Raw genomic sequence first — 25,744 nt, forward strand, 5'->3', positions numbered from 1 at the left:
AAATATACCATTTCTTCTTCTAGAATAAATTCTATACAAAAGCAAAGATACATAGAAATATGGTAGATTTTTAATATATTCAAAAGACCAGTGGGAGCAAGGCAGTGAGGAGAAAAAATGTAGCACACAGAGCACTCTTTGATTTCCCCTGCTACAGTCAAATTAAGAACCAGGGTTAAATTAATAACTAGGGCTTCCTGGTTTCTCTGAGTGATTCTAGGTATTAGCTGGCATTACCTGTATATAAACTTCCATAATTTGTATTTGAGAGTGTTCTCTGCATGATTTCCCATAGTTTTCAGATTCAGCATTAGAAAACATTATGGTGATTCTCCTCAGCAGATGCTGTAGTCATAAGCTAGAGTGATGGGCCTTTTATTAACCTGTGACACCTTGAAGTCCTGATTCTTCGAAATGGCCTTCAGTTTCAATGCTCATAGAAATGGTAGGTACTATCTTTTTAGTAAATCTCTTTCTGTTTAATAGCCAACAAATAAACAGAATGAATTTCTAAAAAGAATGAGACTGTAGACTAAAATTTTTAAATAAACAGAGTGTAGTAGTTCCACAGAGAGCACAAAATTAAGTACCAAAAAAAAATTCACCTGTTTCTCTAATGATCTCACCTTATCTAGTCTAACTGCAGGCAAGTATAATGATCTCACCAAATGTCCGCCTGCAAAAATACCATAGTTAGTAGTAGCATTACCTTTTTTGGGAATAGTTAATGACTCTCATGTGAAAGGAACTCAAATTGAACTTCATTGGCATTTATTATTCTGGTTTTCCCAACCTCAGGATTATGCAATCAAGAATAGAAAATAAATGTGCCAACAGAGTGCAGGCATATTTTCATGAGACACAGTCTAGAGGGAAGTGAAATATTTGCTGGAGGGATCAGGCTCTCAAGCTCTCTAGGGGTAGTTATAAAACTTATCATCATCACCAACCTTTTGTTTTCTTACACATTTATGTTTTCCTGTGTCCTTCTAACTTTCTAACTTTCTAACTCTGTTCCCCTCATGCTACAAGGAAGTGGGACTGGTCTCAGCCGCGGCTTAGTTAGACTACTGAGCAGTTTCATCATTTGTCCTTTGCACTTCTCCATAGAAACTACTCAGAACAACCTTCCTGCTCTCCATTGCAGCGTCCATCACCAAACAGATTAAAGGAAGCATTTAAGACAGAATTCAATACTGCTGTCCTTCAATCTCTTTGGTTCATGGGTAAACCTACAGCACCCAAAACATATGGATACATCGTGGGCATGTATTCAATAGCAAAAGGAAATTGTGTATTTTCAGTGTGAAAATATAGGAACGGACACAAACTTACAGATGGATGTGAAAGTAAAAGTGCTGGAGCAAGTGACAGTCAGAAACAATTTACTGTTTTTATGGTACATATGTCTGAATTGAATAGGAACATGGCATTGAATGATAACAGAGTAAGCTCACAGTAACTCTCTCTTATTCTCCGAAACATGGACAAGTCCAACAGTCTGGAGGAAAGAAAAAATACAAAACAAAACAATAAATCTTGGTGCTACAGATAGGGTACTTACAAGAGAGAGCTAAAAGCCCCACGGTATGACATCAAAACTACTATTTAGAGTCACTCAGCTCCACATGGGGATTTCTTAAAAATAACAGAGAGAGAGAATGCACAACATTAAGCATAAAAACAAAATAGCCAAAGGAGGTCTTGAAAAACTATGGAAAACAAATGCTATCAGAAAAAGCAATAGAATATTTGTTCTTTCGGGGACAATGCAAGACTGAACTTACGGAAGCTGTCAAGTCTAATGGAATTTTCAAAGATTATTTTAATAAAAATTGACCAAAATAAAACCACAGCAAAAACATGAAAGCAAGCCCTAAATCAAAACTAGTGTAAGAGTCTGGAAGCCATAGAACTAACATAGAAAATTAGATTCTTAGTAATAGCTAGAAATAAAATAGCAGATAGAATTAAAACTGTTGATAGCCCTCCAGCAGTAAAGATTACTTCTATTTAGCCATGCAGATGGTAGACTTTTTCATTAGCTTCAATATCTGTGGGATCAAGCATTGATTTTCACTATCCAAAAGCCCAGGCAATTCATGGGACAAAAATTAGGAAAGTGGTACTGAAGAAAAGAGGGGGAAAAAGTTTGATTAAACAAAAAACCAAAAAAAGTCTGTGACTGAGACTCTGAACGAGATTGGTTTTGTGCCAACATTGCGGTTCCAAACTTTTATGTACTTGGACATCTAGGAAGATTACTAGTGTCTTCTGAGCTATTTATTTTATTTATTTTCTTTTTTATATACAGTCGGTCAGCTGCAGTCAAACCTGGTCTAGTTCCTTTTCATGGCAGGGGGTTGAAACTGGATGATTAAAACATCCCTTCCAACTTATACCATTCTGTGGTTCTATGATTATGCTTCTGTGACACTATGATTTTATGGAACAGACTTTATATGTTATCTCAGTGACCAATTAATTGCATTTCTGTCCTAAAAAACCTTCTATATGCCTTCACATGCAGGTATCATTCTTTTAATTCACTGCTATCACCCAGGAGCTAATATTGCATCACATTTCTCCATAGTTTTCTGAAATTAAAATCTTAGTTTTACAACAGCAAGTGACTAGAATGGCTTATAATATCCACCTAGATCAGCCATTTTCATATATTAACATATAGCTGAATTCTGGCATTTGCTGGTATCTTTTTAAAACTGATTAATTTAGAAGAAAGTTGGATTTGAAGTTATTTTATCTTGGAGATTTATTATTTTGATTTTCCATACCAAAGTTGTTTTACTTCATGAAGTGGTTTTGCTCTCTGTTTGGTGACAATAAAAGCTCATGTGTTTCAACTTCAGGTGACATGAAGGTGTGTTTAAAAAGATTCAGCTTTCATTTAATCCACAACACAGAATCTGTAGTCAGCATAATGCATTTGTTCATAGTCTGAGAAGAGGCATACCAAGAAATTTGGTTTTTTCTCAGTAAAAACTGAAGTTTCCAGCTCTGAGGTGCCAGGAACAATCTAGAGGTATGGCTTAATTGCACAGAAAGATATTTGCCTGAATTGCCATTTTTTCCCTTCAATCATAACAACTTTTTGAATCTGTGCCATGAAAGTTAGAGTGAACTCAATGTCCAGTTTTGTTCTGGACATATATTTGAAGCTTGTGTTAGATCATGTTCAACAAAAACAAGGAGACCAGGAACAATTTAAAATCCACTGAGACCATGAATATTTTCCCCCGGGCACACCCCCAAATACAATACTTTCAGCAGGTCTTAGTAAGTGATTGTGAAAGGCACAGACACACAAAGGAAAACAGGATCTAGCTATTCACTCCAGAGGAAGAAGTAGGATCTTTACCTTTCCGTGTGTAGGGAAGAAAGAGTCACTAAAGTAAGAAAAAGAGAGTAATTGTTGTAATGACTGAGGCGAGCAGACCTAATACTACAAGTGTCAAATAAGTGAAAATTGAGCAAAACACAGTGGAACAACAAAATTTTTTCCAAAACCAGGTATGTACAGTTGGGCCATATGCTTAGTGACAAACCTGCTCATGCAGCAGTAAGATTGCATGCAGGTTGTCCTGTATATTTCCTAGGGAAAGGACTGGAAAGTCCTTCAGTATTATAATTGAAAATTTTGTCAAAGGACTAGGCCCTTTGGTTTCATTATAGCATAACAAAAGCAGGATATTGATAATTTGTAACCCAAACACAAGGCATGTCGTGGATCAGAGGGCAGGAAATATATCAGTCATCTTCATTAGTTCTGCCAGGATTATCCTAGTAATGATTATGGTTTAGCACAATCGAATTGGAGATCCTATTGTGAAAAAGATACATTTCTTAAGGACTTCACATATACTGATAAGCATTGTCACGAAAGACTACAACAGCCCCATCTGGGATCTTTAACTGTGGGGAGCCTTTCATTAAAAAGGACTTTGGTTCCCATTTCTCATGAATAAACAGTCAATTCTAACTGGAATGCTGAGGGTATTCTCACCTGCCATAGTAGCCGTCTTCAGAGAGTAGCTGTCTTTGAATCACATGGGAACCAATGAAATTAAGCAGATAAAAGTCCAAAGCCAAAATAACAAAATCAAAATAGAAACAGAATATTTATATTACATATGGAAATTAAATGAGAGCTGAACTTTGCAGATACTCCTTTCTGAGAAAATTTTCCTAAAAATCCATGTAATCCTCTCAATTGAAAGCTCTGGGTCAGAATCCCCAGTTACAACTCCCTAATAGAAGGTAGAACAATGCCATTAGCTCTTCTAATAATTTTTCCAAGGCTAATTCTGCTTATTTTTATTCCCCACAAACGTCTTTGCAGACATGCCCTTACCAAAAGAGACAAGCTGACTACTATTGTCGTACCTAGTAAATTACAGTACCAAGCTGAGTAATAGATACAGACACTGCTATTTTATTGCTACTGAAAATTGTCTTCAAAACAGGAGTACAAGACCCAGGAGATTGTTCTTAGTCTGTAAATAATTTAAATAAATTATTCCAAGTTAGATTTATCTTTGCATGTTAGACTATGGTTTTAATCCCTTTTGTTCAATTAGCATAAATGGCTAGAATTTGCATTCTATTCCCATTTATTGCAAGGTCGCAAGCAAGCATTGGCATAGGCACAGTATTTTGCCACAAAACAAAACATGAGAAAAAAAGTTTCTATATTTTTTTGTTCTGAGTATGTGTTGTCATAGGAGGAATATTTGATAGCAAGTTGGTAAACAAAAAATTTGTCAGTGCAAAAAGAAATGAGAACAAATGAAGTGGTATCTTGCTTTTCTCCCAGTATCCTCATTGATCAAAAGCAACTTTATGTGTTTGGCTTATTTATCAGTTTGAAACTCGCCTAGTACTTCTAGAGTCTCACCAAGAGATACTGTTGACCAAAACTCAAGCCAAAAAAACATTTGTCCTTTCTGAAGCCAGCTTTTAGTGTGCAAGCCAAAAGTCAGTTCTGAGTTTTAGTGTGTTTATCCAAGTATAACAAAAACCCCTCATCATGAAACACTCAACCAGCCCCAAGAGTAGACAATTACTTGGAACTAGTCACTGACTGAGATGTTACAGATGTCATGGAAAAGAAAACTAATATGATTTTTCCTGAGCAGTCATGGCATTAGACAAGCTTTACCAACATCTTTGTCACTGACACTCTAGTTATCTCCTGTGATACTTCAGGACATTGCTAAGCTAAGTCTTGAAAAGCATTATTGGGTAATATTGCACCTACAACTGTGAGAACAATGGTTTACCAGTCTCTTAATAGGCAGCAAAACAATTTTTTTTCTGAACTGTTTATAGTCAGTCTGGATCAGCAAGTGGTCCAGACAATAATGAGGAAATCTTTAATCGTTATGTATTTTGGTGATTTCCAATTAGAGTTTATATATAATATGGATTCTGTATATTGCAGTGTTGTTATCTCCAGTCCTGTATGAAAAGCAAGATCAGAGAAAGGCATGGTAAAAAGCAGGTCCATAACAAAAGTAATTATTCCTTTCATTGCTACTTACAGAAAGTATGAATTTTTGAAGCTCTTCAGAGGATTTGGTGTTCATATAGGTACTAAAATGTCCCAGGGCAATAAGTTTATTCACATTTTATCTGTTCAAGTAAAAGTATTTTACTCAACTAAATGAATTATTTAAGTATTTAATTTAAAATAAAATTTTGCTATTTAGTTAAGTGGGAAATAGAACAGCTCTAAAATAAATATGTCCAGTAACCTACTGGAGTGAGGGAAGTCCATCCATCTTTTCATTTCACTGGGCTTCCACCTATGGTATATGTCATGCATGGAGGTAAATGGCACCATAAATCAACAGCAGAATGCTACAAACATCCTCAGAAAGGCTGAGAATATCTCATGGTTAACAATTTAGGTAAGGCATGTAATTCAGTAGTGAGGTTTGTGCACTTACAATATACCACTAGTTAACAAGTGATCTCTGTGTCTAATATCAAAGTGAATGCTAATAGTCATAATTATACCTGAAAATATAATGTTATATTAACCCACGACTTCCAGCTAATCCAATATTCAATGAGATACAGTGTGTGCAGAGATGAACCAAAATTAATAGATGCTGTGGGGCCTAGCAGTTCAGGCTTGGCATCAGAAATGCTAGAAAAGCCCAGCAGGAAAGGAAACCACAGCAGCAGCAGCTGCTGAAAAGGTGGCAGAGATTGTAATGCAACCTATGTTTGATGAATCGTGACGCAGCCTGATAAGCAGGAGAGGGTGTCCCAGCTGGATGTTAGTGAGTTCAAATTTTAATTTTGTTTTTGTAAGAGTATAACCGAGGTACATTACTTCTACAATGTCTACGCAAAAAATATGTCCGTGCTGTTTTTTGCTGGGGTAGAGTTAATTGTCGTGGTGGCTGGTATGGAGCTTCTTTTGTATTTGTGCTGAACAGTGTTGATAATGTAGAGATGTTTTTGTTATTGCTGAGCAGGGCTTGCACAGAGCCAGGGCCTTTTCTGCGTTTTGCACTGCTGTGATGGTGGGGAAGTTGGGGGGTGCATGGGAGGTTGGGAGGAGACACAGCCAGGACAGGTGACCCAACTGACCAAAGGGATATTCCAGGCTGTATGGCATCATGTTGTGTTTATAAAGTGGGGGGAAGAAGGAGAAAGAGGGGGGATGTTTGGAGCAATGGTTTTTGTCTTTCCAAGTAACTGTTGCATGTGATGGGGCCCTGCTCTCCTGGGGAAACTGAACACCTGCCTGCCCATGGGAAGGGGTGAATGAATTCCTTTTTTTCCTTTGCTTGTGTTCATGGCTTTTGTTTTCCCGATTAAACTGTCTTCATCTCAACGCATGAGCTTTCTTCCTTTAACCCTTCCAATTCTCTACTTGATAAAGTGGGGGGAGTGAGCAAGTGGCTCTGAGGGGCCTAGTTGCTGGATGGGGATAAACCATGACAATGTCACAGTGCAATAATCACAGGATGTACAGAGTATCTATAATCTTCTGTTGGATTTTGTTGTCAGACTTACATAAACTAAATTAAATTAGACAAGAAATTAACTCTTCATTGCATGGAGAAGATGAGAATTTCTTACCATACTATAAACATTGATTAGGCTTACATATAAATGATTCACACATGGATTATATAAGCACTTTAGCCTTTAAAAACTGCCTGTGAGTTCTGCCTGCAGAGTTGGAGCCTCAGAATTTCACAGACAAATGCTGATGCATCTGCTGGTTTTATTTATTTTGATTTTTTTTAAAGCTGGAAACCGTCCCAAAATGGGTTTCCATACACAAAATATCTTCACCTGTTCATTTACATTTACATTCATTTAAATGTATTCATTTACACTTTTACCACTATGTCTTAAAAAGAAGCTATTTTTAATTGAAACTGCAAGTGTGAGAGAAATTATGGACAGACTCAACTGGCTTGGGCTGGGGTAGAGTTAATCTTCTTCATATAGTTTGTTTGGTGCTGTTTTGGATTTGTGATAAAAGCAGTGTTGATAACACTTCAATGCTTTAGTTATTGCTGAACACTGCTTATTCAGTGTAAAGACCTTTTCTGCTCCTCATACTGCCCTGCCAGCAAGTAGGCTGGGGTGCACAAGAATTTTGAGGGATACTGAGTTGGGAAAACTGACTCCAACTGACCAACGGGACGTTCCATACTGCCGATGGGTTAAACCATGACACAGGCCCAGGAAAGATGCAAGCATCTGAAGATATCCCTAAATATACAGTTTTTAGGGATATGCTAGTACAAATTCCCTGTTTAAGATGGCTGTACCTCCAAAATTGCTGCCTTGCATGTTTTGTCCTTTAACTCACACTTTCCAAAAACTGAGAAGATTACAGGTATCTTCCCACATCTCTAGTAGTCTACCTGTGGTTCTTTACACACTAATATATCAACTAAGCAGTATCCTGCTTAAACCTCTTCACTCAACCTTACTGATTGTTTTCACTCTTAGATTCTGTATCTATACAGAAAAACGTTCACAGCAGAAATTAGTTCTCATTTTTCTGAAGTTTCTCATACTATGAGGAGGAAATATTATTGGATTATTTTCAAGAAGGAAATACAAATTTCTGACTACAGTGCTCATAACAGGCAAGGACAGATCTCTACATTCTGAAACCCACAGTACGAGGAGGGTTCTATAACACTACTGATAGCTAGAAATATTCAGATTATAGGTACCTATAATTTCTATATATTTGCTGTTCTGTCATTACCATTATCAGTAATTTGTGAAAAAGTTCCTTTTCATCACCTGTTTCATTTTGCAACCATGTTCCTTACATGTGGGATCTCACTCTATGTCACAGAAAAGCAACAGTGCCTCTTGACCTGTGCTGGAAACAAATCTTGGTACAGGCTGGAATAGCACTTGCTGCAATCATGGCAGTTTCCAACCACATTCCTGTGATCAAAAATCTAATAAGATTTACACATGTGTTCTGCTTTCAAAAGGTTAGCCTCCCATTTAGAAAGAAAAACTGAGAAGAAATTAACTCTACCCTAGCTCAAACCAGGACAATAATTCACAAATATGTAGTGCATGAATCACAGGCACAGGAAAAATCTGTTTCGATTTTCACTCTGAATTAAAGATCTTCCTCTGAGCCCAACTATGCCACAAGGGAGGACTTTGCAGTATTCTACAGAGAAGATGATGAAATTCTCCTGATCTGGGGCAGTAAATTCATTTTTAACAGCAGTTTTCATGTTTAATACTTTCTAGTTAATTTTTAATAATTTCTGGTTCCATACTCTCATGCCATCTAGCCATTCTGCCTTGGCCCTTGAATTCAACTTTAACATTGTTCTGGAAAGGTAAAGTACTATTTTAATTCTGGTTCATTATTCCTCTGTTGTTCTCCCTTTAAATTCTGTCTTCGCTGCATGGTGTCACCACATTTATGCTCCTTCTGTTTGCATGAGTAAAGAAACTTCATAGTTGGATTTAAATTTTTGGGCAAGATCTTCTGGTTTTGTTTTTTACTCCATACAATTATTTAAATTCTGAGACTATGGTACACATGAAACCACTATATCTGTTCAGAAGAAAATAGCCTTGATAAAATGTTGCATGTGAATACTCATTTATTATTATATTTCTTACATTTTATTAAATTGTTTAGAATGATACAGAGTAATTTTGTTTACATAAGGAGGCATGCTGTGAAATGCTGAATATGTTTTTTGGATATTAAACACTTTGGTTGCTTGGTCTACAACCAGTATCCTTGACTATAATTTTTCATTGCACAAATGCGTTAAAGGTCATGTGTTCTGCTTTGTGATGGCCCAGAGCTGACGGTGAACTGGCTGACTAAATTTGAACACAGTCCTATCGCTATCCTGAAAGAGACAGGAAAAAATCATAGCACTAGAAAAAAATGTAGTTCAAACATGGAAGGTAATTTCTCCTTCATGTTTTTTCTCTATAGCTGATGAAACTGTGCACTACTGACATCGCTTAAGAGACTTTATGTAAGAAACGTCCAATGCTTGTGCTAGGAGAATGGTTGGACATGAAATTCAAACAAACTCATGATAGCAGTTGAAGGAAAGAAAGACCCTATTATCTTCAGTAATTGAATTTTGATAGCAGTTATTTTGAAGGAGGCAGTCAAGTGTGGGGGAGTGTGAGACAGCCACAAAACAGAAGACACAGAGATGATTGTGGTAGAAATCTGAATGCTGAGTTTTCTGTGGCTTTGTTCTTGGAACAGTAATAGTCACACTACCTATGGACATTTCATATCTCAAGAAAACCTGATGTTGTATTCACCAATCAGTTTTAACGACGTACCAAAAAAAAAAAAAGAAGAGCTTACATGACTTTTTATTAATATCTTGGTACTATTTTCTTACATCAAATAAATACTTTGTATGAAGTGTGAACAACTAGGGTAATGTAATTACTGCTTAGCCTACATTTTAATAGTTGAAATTACTTTAAAATACATTGTCAATCACTTCTGATATATTTTGAAATCTATTTGAAAATATTATATATAGATTTAGCAGTACAATTACATTTATTTATTCGATGTTATAAATTTATCCAGGAATTTGTATTTAGAGGTCTGAAAATTGTAACTAATTTGCCAACATTTGCAAGCTCTCATGCATACATTTTGGATGAAAATCATTTCATTTAATTACTTGATTCCTTCAACATAGTATTCTTCATTGTAAACCAATTACTTTAAGCTGGTATGGAACAAGTAAAATTGATCCCAAATAAAAAAGAATTCTAGTACATTCTTCTATCTACTCTTTAGCCAGAGACTCTTTTTCCACTTTATAATTTTTTTTTATTGTGAAGTACCTATGGTTAGAAGTGGTTCTTTAGAATTCCCTCTAGAGATTCAGTCTAGAGACAAGACCACCAGCAGGATGACAGTGCCTTCTGGGAAAACAAAACCAGTAGACTTACTGGTATTTTTTTGAACAGTCATCCTTTCAATGTTGATAGCAATTTAAATCAAGTAAGAATCATAGTATTTCGCCTAGTATATCTTGCTAGTTTCCTATATTTAGTTTCTTAATGGAAACAGACAGTGAGACTGGTAGCTGGGGATTCACACCTCCTGCATACCCTGCACTTCTATAAGGACATAGGATTTTCAGAGAATATTGGTGGGTTCTTTACACTGTCCAGGAAAGATAATACTCCCTTGGCCAACCTTGAGGAAAAGGTAAGTGTTCAAACAGTAGGGAAAAGCTGGCAATAAGGATAATCAAATAGAAGGGTTCATCATGGTAGCTCAGGCAGTTGTTTTCTAAACCAACACCTTTTTCAGCTGCGACACAAGCAGTATTGGATATCTTCTAAGTTAACTGTGAGTATCTAAAGCTGTGTGGGCTAAAGTACAGCTTACAAGGTTTGTCAAAGCCAAGGTCAGCAGACGCTCCCAAAAATACTAAATGAAGTTTTGAGTTTGGTTCCCAATAGATTTACAAGGTTAGAAAGGGAGTTTTGTATTGCCTTTTTTTTTTTTTTTCCTTAGAAGCTAATGAACTCTTCAAAGACAAAAATCTGTTTATTCCCATTGGCAACCAATAACCCAAATGAAATAGATATATGTGTTCCACTGGGATTTATACCATTTGCTCTAGCATTTATATTATTGGCTTGTACAAAGGAAAGAAATAGTAGTTTGAGTTCATAATATGTTGGGCAAAATATCAAGAAGATTAGGCCACATGGTAGAGTAAGGTCTGATGAAAAACATACATTTACTGCAGAGAAATTTTTATGCCAAAATCTAAAAATCCTACTGCAAACACAGTGTCTGCCTTGTATCATGGTCTTTTGCTCCCTTTCACTCTGTAAGATTTTCTTAGGAGGAAACTGGGCCTTAGCAAAAAGGATCTGAGGAGCAGATTATTTCAAAAAGATTAGGAGAATTAATGTAGGCACAGAGAAGAGAAAAGATAGAAACAATCTAGACCATTTTTTTATTAGCAAAATATTAATCTTTTTCTGCCCCATAAAGTGATGACTGCCACAAATACTACAGATGTTTAAACTACAGATGTTGAAGGAGACCATCAAATGCACTTTAAGATGTTTATGATATTTATTATGATGACCTCATTGGGGATTCAGTCTAATATTAATTATGCTCTGCAGCTGGTAGTCCACCATTTCCCTAGGGAATAAGGAAAATGCTTGCAATACGTCACATCCATGAAAAACAAGCTACATGTTAGACAAACTGTTCCTTCACACTTTACAAGGCTGCAATCTTTCTCTACACTGCTCAGCAAGGAGTTATAACCCAAACCACAGCTGCTGTCTACAAGGATGAACAGCCCAACATCTGCCTCCTTCTCACTAGACAGAACTATGTTGATGACACCCCTTTGTTCACAGTTGTCACCCCAGGGAGCACGCTGCCAAGAAGGCTAAATGGATGGACACAGCCTTTACTTTCAACCTTCGCTAAGCTGAGCTCAGTACTTCTGTGCTGCAGAACTCATCCTCAAAATCACTACTTCATCCAATGCATTGTCTTCCTCTCAAAAACATTTTGGCGCATTGGGTAATATCCTGTTTCCTACTGGCACAGGAGCATACTGGGGACAATTAAGTCTGTCAAATCTTAATGATTTGAACAATTACACTGATTCGTATTAGTTCAGATCCCTCATCTCTGATAGTAGCATTTGGTTATGGTTCTTTCACTGACTTGCTTTCCATTTTTTTGTACCAAGATGTAGACAAAAGTGCCAGAACTATGTTGATGGCAGACCTTTTTTCACAGTTCGTCGTATCTCATAAAAGAACCACACAGAGGGGAAAAAACTAAGACAACTGTTAAGAGGGAAGTAAAACAAGATTTCTTAATAAAGAAGTTCCCATTCTGGGAATAGCCACATCTCAGGAGGAAAAGACATGAAGACATTTCCCGAGCTGTCAGGGAAGATGAACACAGAACCAGAACAAACCATTTTAGTCTAGATAGCACAAGAAAGAGCATACCAAACCCCTGTAATAGCACAATGGGATTTTCAAAGTCAGATTTTTCTGAGGCACAACACTGCTGTTAGTTTCAGGAAAGCTACTAGGTTAGAAACCGCATTTACCAGCAGTTTATGAGGACTATTACAGACACAGCTCTGTTGGTGATGCTGTGCTAATTTAGTAGAGTTTCAGGCGCTGCTAAGCACAAATAATATGGCATATTAGGTGTAGTTAAGGCAAGATGTTTGAAAGCAGAGTACTCCATAAGATGTATCAGATACTTTTGATGTATATGTGATGTGTCTCAGTGACTTGGATCTGTAGATTCCCCCTCGGGCACAGGCATTACTTTTGCTAAAGATGTTTAAGGGATCTCTTTGCTTTGGTAGGGTTGCTAGTTCTAGTGTTATCAGTTTCAGTGTTCTTGTACAAATTGGCAGGTTTATATCACCCCTTCTCTTCATTTTTGCTGGATGCTATGATGAAACTTGTCTCAGTTTGTGTCCACCAAGTTTTCAGGACTGCATTATAAGCTGTTACTGTTGTTTTCCCCTGCTAGATATATAGTACATTTTTTCTGAATCGGAAAATACTTCAAGTACTGTACTATATTGACTATTCTGTTTGTCATTTTTTGCTTTTTTGTAAGTCTGCAATTCCTTTTTTCCTCTGGCATCAGTTTTAAATATTACAGGCTCATTGCATCCATGATTCTATTAAATATGACAGCTGTACTTGGCTGATGCCAAAGTATAATTTGATTGAGAAAAGTATGAATGACACCACATGATTTCTCTAATGATGTTTTGCTACTGAGGTAGTTTTCTTTTTGGACTGGGATGAAGGATTTTATGTCTCACCCCAGACTTCAATACCTGAAGTCACGGTCATTGGTCTCTGCATTATACATTGCTGCTATGCTAGAAATACAACATCTTGAAAAATAGAGTTCCAACTAATCTGTTTTCTAGCAAACTTACATTTGGAAAATCAGGTTTCCAGGCTCTTGGAGAAGTTCTGGGGTCTGTAGCTTTATTGTGGATGTTGACTCTCAAATTGCTTTGGGTATGGTCCCACTTGTCCTCAGTCAGTGTAGCAGTTTTTGCCTGCTTAGCTTTGGGGATTGAAAGCTTTTGTTCAGACTGCAAAACATTATTATTTGGGGGAGGGGTGGGAGGGGCCTTCACTTATGGCATATGCAGGAAAATATGAAATGGTCTAAATATTTTGCCAATTGTTTGTGTTTGTTCTAGAACTCCCTCTCTGCTCCTCTTTTTGATGGCCTTACAAAGGTCCTGGATAGGCCAAAATTAGTCTATAACTGAATTGCAGGGGAAGAATGAGATTCTTCCACAATTCTACTTCCTTTGTATTTTCAAACATATCTTTTTCCTTTCCTTTAGAAGGCAGTCCTAGCTCATAACATGAATACCAATACCAGTCTATTACTTCCTGTTTCACTCGCTAAACACAGTAAATGTTTTAGTCCAAGACACTTTTTAAAATAAAGCCACTGTCTGAAAATCTTTGTTTGTACCAGTACCCATTTGTTTGATAAGCACAGAATGAGGGACCCCTCATGGAACATGATTTTGCAGTTCTGCATCCTCCAGCATCTCAGTTCCTGTCACCTTGCATCTACATATGAGATGGCTCCACAGCAAGTCATATTATCCTCCAAAGTAAGAAGTCTTTTAACAGTCATAATGATGTCTTGAGAATAGAATGTATTTTCTAAGAATGTACAGATATGTGTCCAGTTCTGGGATCCTCAGGACAAGAGAGATGTGGAGCTCCTGAAGCAGGCCCAGAGGATGATTATAGATGATTAAAGGACTGGAGCCTCTCTCATATGAGGAAAGGATGAGGAAGCTGGGTCTTTTCAGGCTTCAAAAAAGACAACTGAGAAGGGACCTCAGCAATGTGTATAAATATCTAAAGGGACAGTGTCAGAGGATGGATCTAGGCTCTTCTTGGTATAAGCAATAAGACAAGAGGCAATGGGCAAAAACTGATGCACAGGAAGTTCTGCCTGAATATTGTCTAGAGAGGTGGTGGAGTCTCCCTCACCGGAGATATTCAAGAAGCATCTGGACACAACCCTGTGCCATGTGCTCTGGGATGACCCTGTTTGAGCAGAGAGGTTGGACCAGATGACCCACTGTGATCCCTTCAAACCTGACCTGTTCTGTCATTTGGTGATTCTGTGATTCTGTATTACCCATTAACAGCAAGTCAATCTTAATTTAAAACATACAATTCTGGCAAAGTAGCATGTTTTTGTAATTTTGTGGGGATCTCAGTTATTTCCAAAGAGAGAGAAAGAGCAGTTAACCTCTTTGCAATCTCACTTCTCCCCAACTTCCAGCATTATGTTTAATGATAGCTAAAAAGCAATGAAATTAGGATTTGATTAGATTAATTATAAACTATTACATAGCAGATATCATAACTTCTATATGGAAACATAGTCATCTTGTTCTTAGCTGGGGCTCTGGCTTTTTTTTGTAGAAAATACTCAGTTTAGAAATACACAACTGAACTACCAGAGCAACCTAAACTCTGTGCTGAAAGTATGATGGTGTCTGTACAGGTTTTAGCTAGCAAATAATCTTGTCCTTTTGCACTCTCAACCAATACAATCCATGCCACATTAGCATGGCATCTTTCCTAAAATAATATACCATTCTTCAGGTCAAGGCTTATTAGCTTGGGCTCTGTGATATTCTAATTGCAGTTAAATGGCTCTTGTTGGCTTAGGGTCTCAGAAGAGCATGGTCATGACTGTTGTAGCATACCATTTGGCAATACCTCATGAAGTAAACATCTTAATTAATAATCCCACTATAACTGCTGTGTGTATCTTTGCAATTGCAATTGTTGTCTCCAGAGCTCCTCGCTGTTACTGCCTCTGAGATTGGCTTCCCTGGGGATCCAAGATGAAATGGTCCAATCTGTTTAATTCTGCACTGAAGAAGTGTGTATAACATTGATTACATTATGGTAGGTGGAAAGCCTGCAGACAAAGCTCAGCAACTGCTAAAACAGTAATCAATACATCTTCATTAAGCTAGTGGTTCCTAAGCCTTCCCCTGATTTGTACTGTCATCACATTCATAAATCTCTTTCAAGCTGTTTTTTTAGGTGTATCAGAAAATCTTATACCTTCTGTTCATCAATTTTCAATTTTATCTCCTTTTTCTGTCTTCAGTGTTACAAAAATAAATCTTTGTTTTGGTATGTTTGGCTTTCCTTTTTCACATCACATGGTTTTATCTAGAAATTGTGGTAGTCTGTACCAAAAGGGAGTGAAAAAAAGAGCAATTTTCTATATCAGGTTTTCATGTGGAAAAAGATTAGCTTGTTTCCACATTAGTAATTCTAAAATTATGAAATGGTAATTATAAATTAAATTCATCTGCATCCAAAGATCTTTATTTAAATCATTTTTAGCTCTAACAGATGAGCTTAAATGATGCAAAGTATGGTTACACAGATCTCTGCACTGGCATTTGATTGAAATGTGTACAATTATACCAACCTCCAGAGAAATTACGAATATCTAATACCTTTTCTTCCTTTTGTCGAGATACATTGTGACCAGTTTTCTGACTTCTAGTTGGAGTAACCAAAGAAATGGTGAATAGCCAACTACTGACAGTATGCCAAATTTGGATTTGAATATAAGAAGTTGCGGTGACCTACCCATTATATTGAAAGAAAACACAAAGTATTTAATCTGTCGACCTAACTAGAGTTGAAGATTTCCCACCAGATAGATACTCAGGACTCATGTTCTAATTATAAAATACATTTCCAGGAATCTATTCCTTCATGCCTCTATCACACTCATCTGTCATTTGTTCAGTCTCTGAAATATTCCAGACTTGACCTTGTCCCTGTTTTCTGTTTCTGTTTCTCTCTACTACTCTTCTCCTGGCAGATTTCATATACCACGAAATGTTTTGTACCTCATTGAAAAGTCAGGGTGTTTCATAAGTACAGTTTTCTGGATTGTAGCATCCTTATTACTTTAAATTAGATCTTACAGATCTGTTCTTCAAGTTTAAACAAAAGAATAAAAATTCTTTCAATTATCCTGGTAAAAGGAAGGTTTCTCCTGTAGTGCAATTACTTCCTACTTCAGTTTGCAAGTCAACATTTTAAAACATGAAAGAAAACAGAGCTCACGTGCTATAGATTAGCCTCATTGTGACATGGATGGGAATTTATTTTTAAAAATCTATATTTGAATTTTTGTAATTTTTTAATATAGTATCAAAGGAAGCTTCCCTGTCTACATTTGCCTAAAAGTGGGTGCTGGGATAAATTTAAGGCTTCCCTTATGAGGAGCAGTATGAGGTTGTTTTGACTGTCATACATCTGTTTTTTCAGACAGGAAATGCAATATGCCCATAGCCTTACAAATGTTGGATGCTTTTATGAACAGAGAAATGGTCTTTACTCAGCTTGAAAGGGACTTAGTCACAAACTCCTTTCTACTAGAAAAAGCTAATGTGGATTTTATTTGATTTCTTTATTTAAATTTTTTTTGCCTTCTATAAAGCATTTCTCACAACGTTTATAATGCTTCATGCCAGAGCATTTTCATCAACTTCATTCCATATATTGATTTAAAGATTTTTTAAAATAATTTTTTAAAATCAAGCATTAATTTGCTTAAATCTTTGGTTAATCAGAATGGTTTCTAGAATTAAAAACTTTCAAATTCATCATGTAGCTATAGATTTTTTCTTTCTACATATGTGTATTTAATGTATACTCCCTTTTTGATTTAGGGGATTAAAAAGAACAAATATTGTGGACTGGTTTGGGGTGACTCATGTAAACAAAAGCTGCATCAAAATCACATGTCAGCTTGACTTCTCTAGTATAAAATGAAAAAATCTACTGAATTATATGGCATTATTTTCTTGTTTAATTCTGCAGTCCTGTATTGGCAAATTCTGAAATACCATTCTGTATCATTCATGGATTTACACAAAATCAAACAACTTACCTTAAAATAAAATGAGAGATTTAAATGTGAGATTTAAATTTACTTGGTCACAGAGATACCACAAAGATAGGGAAACCTTCCTTTTACCAGGCATATATATGGTACATATATACATGTATACAGTCACATACAGCAGTAAACAAGAACAGGTCTGTAAGACTGTAAATCTCTTGGGCATATGATTTCCTTTCATGTGCATGTTGGCAGCATGCAATAATCAATTACACTATTAACAATAAAACTGATTAAGAGGGTAGATTATAGCTTCCCCATGTAATTTCATTATTTTGCTCTTTAATCTACCCTATGGCACTTCATTAAAATTATCATGATTATTGTCAGAGAGTAATAAGATTTCTAGACTAGTGTATCTTCCTAAAAATGAAGATGCAGATTCAAAAGTTCTGCTGGTGGGACCCCCATGCAAGCCACACTGCCTTGGCTTTGGGTGAGCTGCTGCTGTAGGGAAGGTGGTCAGAGTTTTCTGGTTGCGGCCCTTAACAGAAGACCCTTGAGCACTCAGAGTTGTGTAGTAATGTTTCAAATCCTAACTAATCAATTTTATTTTAATTTCTCTCTTTCTTTTCTTTTTATTTGATGAAATAATTATGTGGTGAAAAAGAAACAAAATCCAAAATGTAAGTTGGTAGTTAACTTGTAACTACTGCTGCTGTAATTCCATCCAGCCATTTTTGGCATCACTTTTGAAATACCCCCAATATAACCCCACATATCAGTTCTTGTATAAACCACCATGTGGACTGTGACAATATGTGGTTTATCTTAACTTGGTATTTCAATTGGCAGTATCATTCAGCTATCATGTTCAATGAGGTGAAATTTGTCTTTGACACGAAATCCTAAACACATACAGTACTATATATTTCATATTTGAAAACAAGAGAAAAAATCCTGAAGTTATCATATGACATGAAACCCTTTGTTTGCTGTCACATGATTGTCTTTCACTCAGATGAATTAACTGACACTGTTCAGGGAGAGATATATCCCAGAAACCTCAGTTCAAGGCTTGATATCCTACCATACTATGGTGAAAGATAGAATGGCTGCAGTATTTAGCCTTTATGTAAGGATTATGCTAGTGGTAGAAACAAATCAGATGAAAACATCCTTATCATTGTACATAAACCAGCCAGACCTTAAAACAAATATTCATTCATCATCTGATTCACCATTCAGCTCCAGAATAACTCTCACTGGGTTGTGAGTAAAGACTACAGCAAGAGTGTATTCAGCATCCTCGGCAGTCCCAAGCCAATTATGGAGCCAGTTCCTCTGACATGTTGAAGGCTGCATGTTGAAGGAGGAACTGCACTCTCCCTGATTGATACCAACCAGTGCAGCTTCACCTGCGACTGAATTCAGTGAGGCTGTTCAACACTTGGGTCCTTGCAGAATATGATCCCGCATCTGTTTAAAACAACATGGTTTCAATCAAAACACCTGATGACAACTGTCCAGGGAGTTTTTACTTCAACAAGCTGACTGGCTACTTGAAGCAGAAGTTTCCAGTACAAAATGTACTACATTTTAGTTCATGAATAAAAACTAGGGGAACTGCCAATTAAAAAAACGGTATGGGTGGAGCTCCCTCTCTCCTTTTCTCTCCTTTCTGCCATCCTTTCAGTGTCACTGTCATTAGGCTAGCATTTGCCCAGATGTTTTTAATGCCATGTGACAAACACGATAAAAAGTTTGAGTTCTACCCAGTCCTTCTTGGCTCATGATCACACAAAACCTCCATGACACGGGAAAAAATTACTTCCAAAGATTAGTTTTACCATTTTACAGACACTCTGAGCAAAGTCATGAGCCAGGACCACAGGCCACTGAAAGGCATTGCAAAGTGAAAATCTAGGTGATTGTCTTCTGAGTGATTTTAAGTAAAACACTAATTTCCTCCGACATGGTTGCTGAGCTGAGTTCTGTTTACATAGGATTCTTTGAAATGCTCCCTGCTACCCTCTTTATTTTCTTAATCTTAGTCTAGTTTCAGCTTTGTTCGTTAAAAACCCGTCAGTGAACTATTATGTTTGAATCCTGACTTAAACAGGCCGCTTGGGGGTACTATGCTGTAAAGCCAAGAGAGCAAGCAACATTAAAAAGGCAGACATAATCTCATTCACAGCCTAGATTTTCAGAAGAACACCTGGAATATAAATGCGTCTGGATAGGACCAGGGGTTTTGTGATTAATTGCCAGCTGTTGTCCACAGAAGATAGAATGATGCTGTGAAACCAAGAGAAAGTGTTCCTTGGGGCTTCTACTGCTCTCCTTCAGATGTATGGCGTGGGAAGGAGCTCATTGAAACTCACAAGAAGAAACAGATCTTTTCAGAGGAAAAAAGAGCCAAATATTGATACACTATTTATTTGCTGCCTTGTCAAGGCTATTCCAAATTAAGGATTTATGCAAGGTTGCAACCCGGCTTAATTACCTGTGTTTTCCCACAGTTTCCTTGTAGAAAGCATAACCTTGCCTAACCATAAGTTCAATTATGAATCATGATCTGTGCTATTTAAGCATATAAATGTGGCAAATTCTGCTGAGCTGCAACATGTGGAATATTGTCACCAAAAAAAAAGCAATTACATTAAAATTTCACTTCAAAACTAGCTTAAAAAATAACAGATAGTAATCAGCAATTTTAGAACAGTAACAAATTTTGATACATTGCTTTTATTAATTGATGAAATATGGAAATAGAAAAACTGACCAGTATTTTACAGATTTGTAGTGCTCTTCATTCAAATGTAGCAATTTTGTAATGTGGCAAAATAGATAACTTATATTTCAGAATTATCAAATTTAATTTGACATATTGAAACAAGATGAAACATTGTATCAAGTCATATGCTGAATCATAAACCCCAGAATGTCTCTGTCATTTCCTGCTGGCCCTTAATAAAATATTCTTTTTTAAAAAAATTAATGTTTCTCTGATCATGCACTTAGAGAAGCTAATGAGTATGTATTTCTAAAGCAGTTAGATGATTTAAGAAAATAAATTCTATTTCTAGTAGCATCTTACTTAAGAGAGTGGGTTGTAAGCTGCTAAGTAGCAATTTCTTGAAAACGGGTATTTAACTTTGGTATTTTTGTGTATTTTAGACACTAGCTCCAACTGTGTAATGTGCTGAGTACTGTTCCTCTCAAAACCAAACTCAGACTCCCTTGGGTTAAGGACTTAACACTTGTTCCTGTGTGGAGCTTCAGCAACTGCCCAATAAAAATCATACACTCCAACAGCTTGCAGTTTTCTCTAATGTGATATAAGAACATAAAACTGGAAAGACGCTCCTGGAATAGTAAGTCTAGACCCTTTTTACTGCAAATAATCTTCTATCCTGTCCTCCACAAGAATATAAACTTACGCTTAAAAAATAACTTGTTCCTTTTTATCCCTGTATGAAAATTCCTCCAAAATCCGATTCCTTGAATTCTTAGAAGTATAATTTCCAGTCTATATTTACTCATAACAAGTGTGCACTCATTTGTTTTTCCTGCTTGAGTAACTTCTCATCAGTCTTCCTGATATGTTCATAAAGGTCAAAAGCTCGGGGTTTTAAAGTCACATTAGATGTGTGAAAAATATTTTAGAAACACCTTCAGAATTATGTTAACCTTCAGAAAGATTTTTAAAGGTCAGCTACTGCAGGTACTGAAGCTCTGAAAACTAGTTTAGTTTCAGCTGTATGAACCTTACCTAATTAGAATCAACATTAGTGTGCAAGTGCAGGCAAAAAAAGATGAGACTTCTCTTCTCAATCACTGAATAGATCATTAATTAATCCCTTTAATCTAATAAATTCAAAAGGGCAAGGTTTTTTCAATGGTTTTCAACAAGCAGTCTTCTGTTTAACAGTTATTGGTAGATTTTGTTATTTGGAGCAAATTTGTCTTCAATGAGTTACTTCTTTAACATGTTGCCTACAAATATATGTGTACTCTGGATTCTACTCTATTTTCTCTACACACAGCCAGAATTTCTCACACAGGTCCTTTACTGTTTTCATTTCATCATGAATTTTTACTTTTACTCTGACGTGATGAATTCATTAAAATCTTGCATTTCTCTTTTTGCTAAATTAGAGTTTTATACTACATCATCTTAAAAATACAAATTTTTTTGTTTCACGCAGTGATTGCCTTAATGAATGCCTTCCAACAAGTCTCAAGGGAAAATTCCCAGATCTACAGAACATCTCAGAATGGATTGCCCTTCTTATTTTCTAAATCTTGGGAACACACAGGTAAACTTTTTTTTTTCTTTTTGGGGTCCTTTTCATGTGAAAGCCTTTTTTTTCCCTCCTCAAAAAAAGTGAACCCATCCATTCTGTCAATAATATAGGGTATGGCCATGCCATGTCAGTTCAATAACCCTCTCTATTTGAATTAGAAGTGCTTCAAGAATCATCACAATTACTTGTGCATCTCACAGTCTCACATAGTCTGGGGAAAAAGAAACAGACCAAGTTGTTCAGAGTAAACTCATCACAGAACTTTGAAAAATTATTTGCAAAAAGAAGTTTTATAGCCTAATGATTTCATTGATTGTCAATATTTCCGGACAGTAGATGTTGAAAAAAAGGTCTTACAAAAGTACTGTTTATTCAGGTCACAAATAAGCATGAAAACATGACTTTATTATGCTTCCTTGGAAATCAATGCACTTTAAAAAGAAATAGAAACAACCAAACATTCCCTTCTCCATGTGGAAAATTTTTCAATTGGTACAGCATTGTTTAATATTTGTTTGACCTAAATACTTGGTACAAAGAGAACACAAGATGTGGAACATCAGACAGTCTATACTGAAATGATTTTCTAGGCACTTCACAGGGACAGCTGAAGAAAGGGGAGTTTTCAACAGAAACTGGTTAATCTGACTAAAGATATATAAAATTGATGGCCAAGAAGACTGGGAAGGGTTGACATACTGGCAGTTTTGCATATTATTGTACTGAGCAGTTCATGATTATGAAAACACAAATACTTTAGAGCTGCTTTTCAAGCAGAAATAAACCTGGGACCTATGCTCTGAGTCACTCTTGTTCTGAAGTCATAGATAGCAGAATGGCCTTCTGTTGGACAGGAGTAATAGCTATAAAAGTATTAGACAGAAATAGAGTGTTTCATGGGAAGCTTGTTAATAGCCTGTCTTGTCTCTACAGTCAGCAAAACTGTCTTTAACAGGAAAGCAAAAAATGTATTTTGAAAGCAGTCTGAGATTACTATTCAGAAAAAGTCATGTCCCATTAAAAAGGGGGAGAGCAGAAAGGGGAAGAGTAGAAGAAGGACTTACAAATAAAGAAAGACTGAACTGTGTGAAAATTCTAGGGCATTTTTGTACAAAAGACAGCTATTCAAGAGATTAAAAATCAGAGATGGGTAAAATATATGCCAGAAATGGACAAATGCACATGCTTTAATTTTTTTTTAAACTATTGTCATTCTATAGACATTTTATACATATAATTTATTAATTATTTTTCAGAACAGTAAGTTGCTATATACATACATTATATGCAGATGATCTGAAAAGAGAAAGGAAAATATTTTGGTGATTTGACGTACGCTTTCTAAATGAGCAAATCTAATATGCAGGGCCAGAGCTCTGCAATAAAGTCTCCATTGGTAGCTAACATAAATTCTTGCTCTTACTTTATACCTCACATTGCCCACTACTTGGCAAAGCAGAATGATTGCAGTGTTGTGCTTAGCTAGTATTAGAGATGGCAGAGACCTTTTGTGGCTCAAAAGATCCCTTTCACAATCCAAATGCCAGCTCTCCTGAGGGCTGGAAGGGTAATTAGGAGCCTAAGTCTGCTGTCATGTCCTGACAGGCCATGTCACAGCAGGGTAAAATGAAACAAGGTCCAGCAAAATAAAAGTATTGAAGGAAAGGACCACAGGGAAGTCCTAATGTCTACCCTTACACTCTAACCCAAAGGTATTTCATTATTCTGTTTACTGAGATAACGGGAATAAGGCAACCGGAGATACATAGGGGATGGCTGAACACCTGTGATAGTAGAGCTTGGATTAGCTCAAGAGTCAGTGAATCTGAAGAAATTATATGTCCCCACCAGGTTAAGAGCTGCTGCCAGATATTTTTGCTCTGTTCTGCTTTTGCCTCATGCTAACTGTAATGGCAAACTGGTGTCCTGCTAGCCTGAAGCCATCTGCATCCCTTCAGAGATGGCAATTTACCATGTGTTAAGATAAAAGTATACATAAAGCATAGCTTGGGTTTGATTACTCTGGTTTTGCTATAGGGTGGGCGTACCATTTGTCAAAAAATTCCCAACACTGGGAAATTCTAAGTAGATTTCTAGCTCTGTGACACTCAGCCATATATGAGTTACTAGCAGGTTAGTGTATTTTTGCTCTGACACAGAAGAGAATGTGAAGGCTTTCAGGGTTTGGTGGTAGGTTGTGTTTCCCACTGGATGCTTTAGACACTAGTTTCCAGGACATTCCTGGTTTTGCTGTGCATCTGAATGGAGGGGAAGGTATGGGGCACACAGAGACCAAGTCTACCTCAGGATGCCTTGCCAGCCAGCTGCAATCATGTAGTGATCTCGGGCTGGAATTTCTTTTGTTCCAGAAGGGAACTTGAGCAGGGAGTTTAGCTTTTTTTGTCTAAAAAAGAAACCCAAATCTCAGCTTTAAAATGTGTTTCCTATTTCCAAGCCAAACACAATGTAACACAGAGTTTAAATCTCTCAAACTCATCTTTAAGGCGCAGGAAGTGAAGGCATTTGAGTAAATTGTGCCATATAGGTTTGTTATTTTACAGACTGTGTTTTGCAGTTTTCTATATAGGAAATAATGCATTTCCATACAGTTTCTGGTAGTCTGTACAGAATATAATGTTGATTAGTTTGCACTTGGTGTTTTTCAGAGTCAACATGATGTTCTGAGTAGTAAATATGCTCTTTCAGTAACTTTACAGTAAACTTGTAGAACCTCATGCCACCTTGTCCAAAAGCAGTTCCCTAGGAACAACTTCTCTAAATATTTCATGGTACTTTTCCTACTGTATTGCATCAGGAATACAAATAGCAGTGACCAGGGAAATAAAACAAACTTTGAAAAATGCTGACCAGCAGGAGCTACATTTGCTTCTTTGTTACATATAGACACTTCTCTAACATCACATGTCCTGGATTGAACCCCAACACAATTGCAGCATTCTTAGCTCTAATGGAGAGGAATGTGTTAATTCATCTTTTCTTTTTCAGTTTGTAGCTCTCTTTCATCCTTTATGGTTTTGGTCAGTTCTCAGGCAGTTTGAATACTTACATCTATTTACATCTGTTCCTTTACTGTTACTTATCTCCACACATAGTATTTGATTCAAAACAAAGAAACGTGTCCAGCTTTCATGCCACAGTACCACCAAAAATAGATTCTTCAGAGTGCTTGCAGTCATACACAGACTTCTGCAATGCTCAAGTCACCACAGTTTAGCAGGCTGTTTTCAAAAGCACTTAGCAGGAAATTTTCAAAAGTTTGCTAAAAATTGATTTAAACATTGAAACTAAGATACAGAAAATGCATTCCAGCCTTCTCCCTCCCACCCCTCCAAAGATCTGGTGGTCCCTGATACCAGATATTTGCACTGCTTGATCATTAGGTAATGTAAACTGAATCTGGAGTAGATGTATTTTTAATTAATTAGCTGGAGCATATAACTAGGTGTTTACATAGCATTTGCCTCAAATTTTTCACTTATGGCCCTGCTTGCTTATGTTCATTCTCTTCTAGCATGGTGGTGGTGGGGACTTACCCATACTTGTCTGTGATGCTGAGTCTGTCACCATCAGTACAGTCACCCTCTTGATTTGACAACTGGGCTTGGTTTTCACTGGCTAATCTGGGAACAGACTTTGTTTATAACATCAGTCACTGCTGTCAGTAAAAGCTTAAATAAAATTACAAACCTCTCTACCAGGATAGGTAGCAGACGACTGTGCCACAAATACCAGTTTGAGGAAAATGTCAGGCTAAAGAAACTTTTTTCCATTGACATCAGTGTTTAAGTTCGACCTTGATAGATAAACTAGTCAACAGGAGATTTCAGCTAGGAAAAGAAATGCCAGCATTATTTGAAAGCATTCAGTCACTGACACTGTTGGGGCTGCCCAAGGCAGCACAGCATCCAGCTGCAGACGTCCTTGA

General features: G+C 36.7%; 1 long non-coding RNA gene across 1 annotated transcript in view; it reads left to right on the forward strand.

The window, feature by feature from the left end:
- Nucleotides 1–14,588: 14,588 nt before the first annotated feature.
- Nucleotides 14,589–25,744, forward strand: part of LOC108447957 — a 12,646-nt gene continuing 1,490 nt past the window's right edge. Inside the window, exons 1-2 of the long non-coding RNA XR_001863687.1 lie at nt 14,589–14,706; nt 19,416–19,421. This is a non-coding gene — a long non-coding RNA (uncharacterized LOC108447957). The remainder of the gene's footprint in view (nt 14,707–19,415; nt 19,422–25,744) is intronic.

Source organism: Corvus brachyrhynchos, unplaced genomic scaffold, assembly GCF_000691975.1.
Source record: "Corvus brachyrhynchos isolate BGI_N302 unplaced genomic scaffold, ASM69197v1 scaffold547, whole genome shotgun sequence".
Taxonomy (NCBI): Eukaryota; Metazoa; Chordata; class Aves; order Passeriformes; family Corvidae; genus Corvus; species Corvus brachyrhynchos.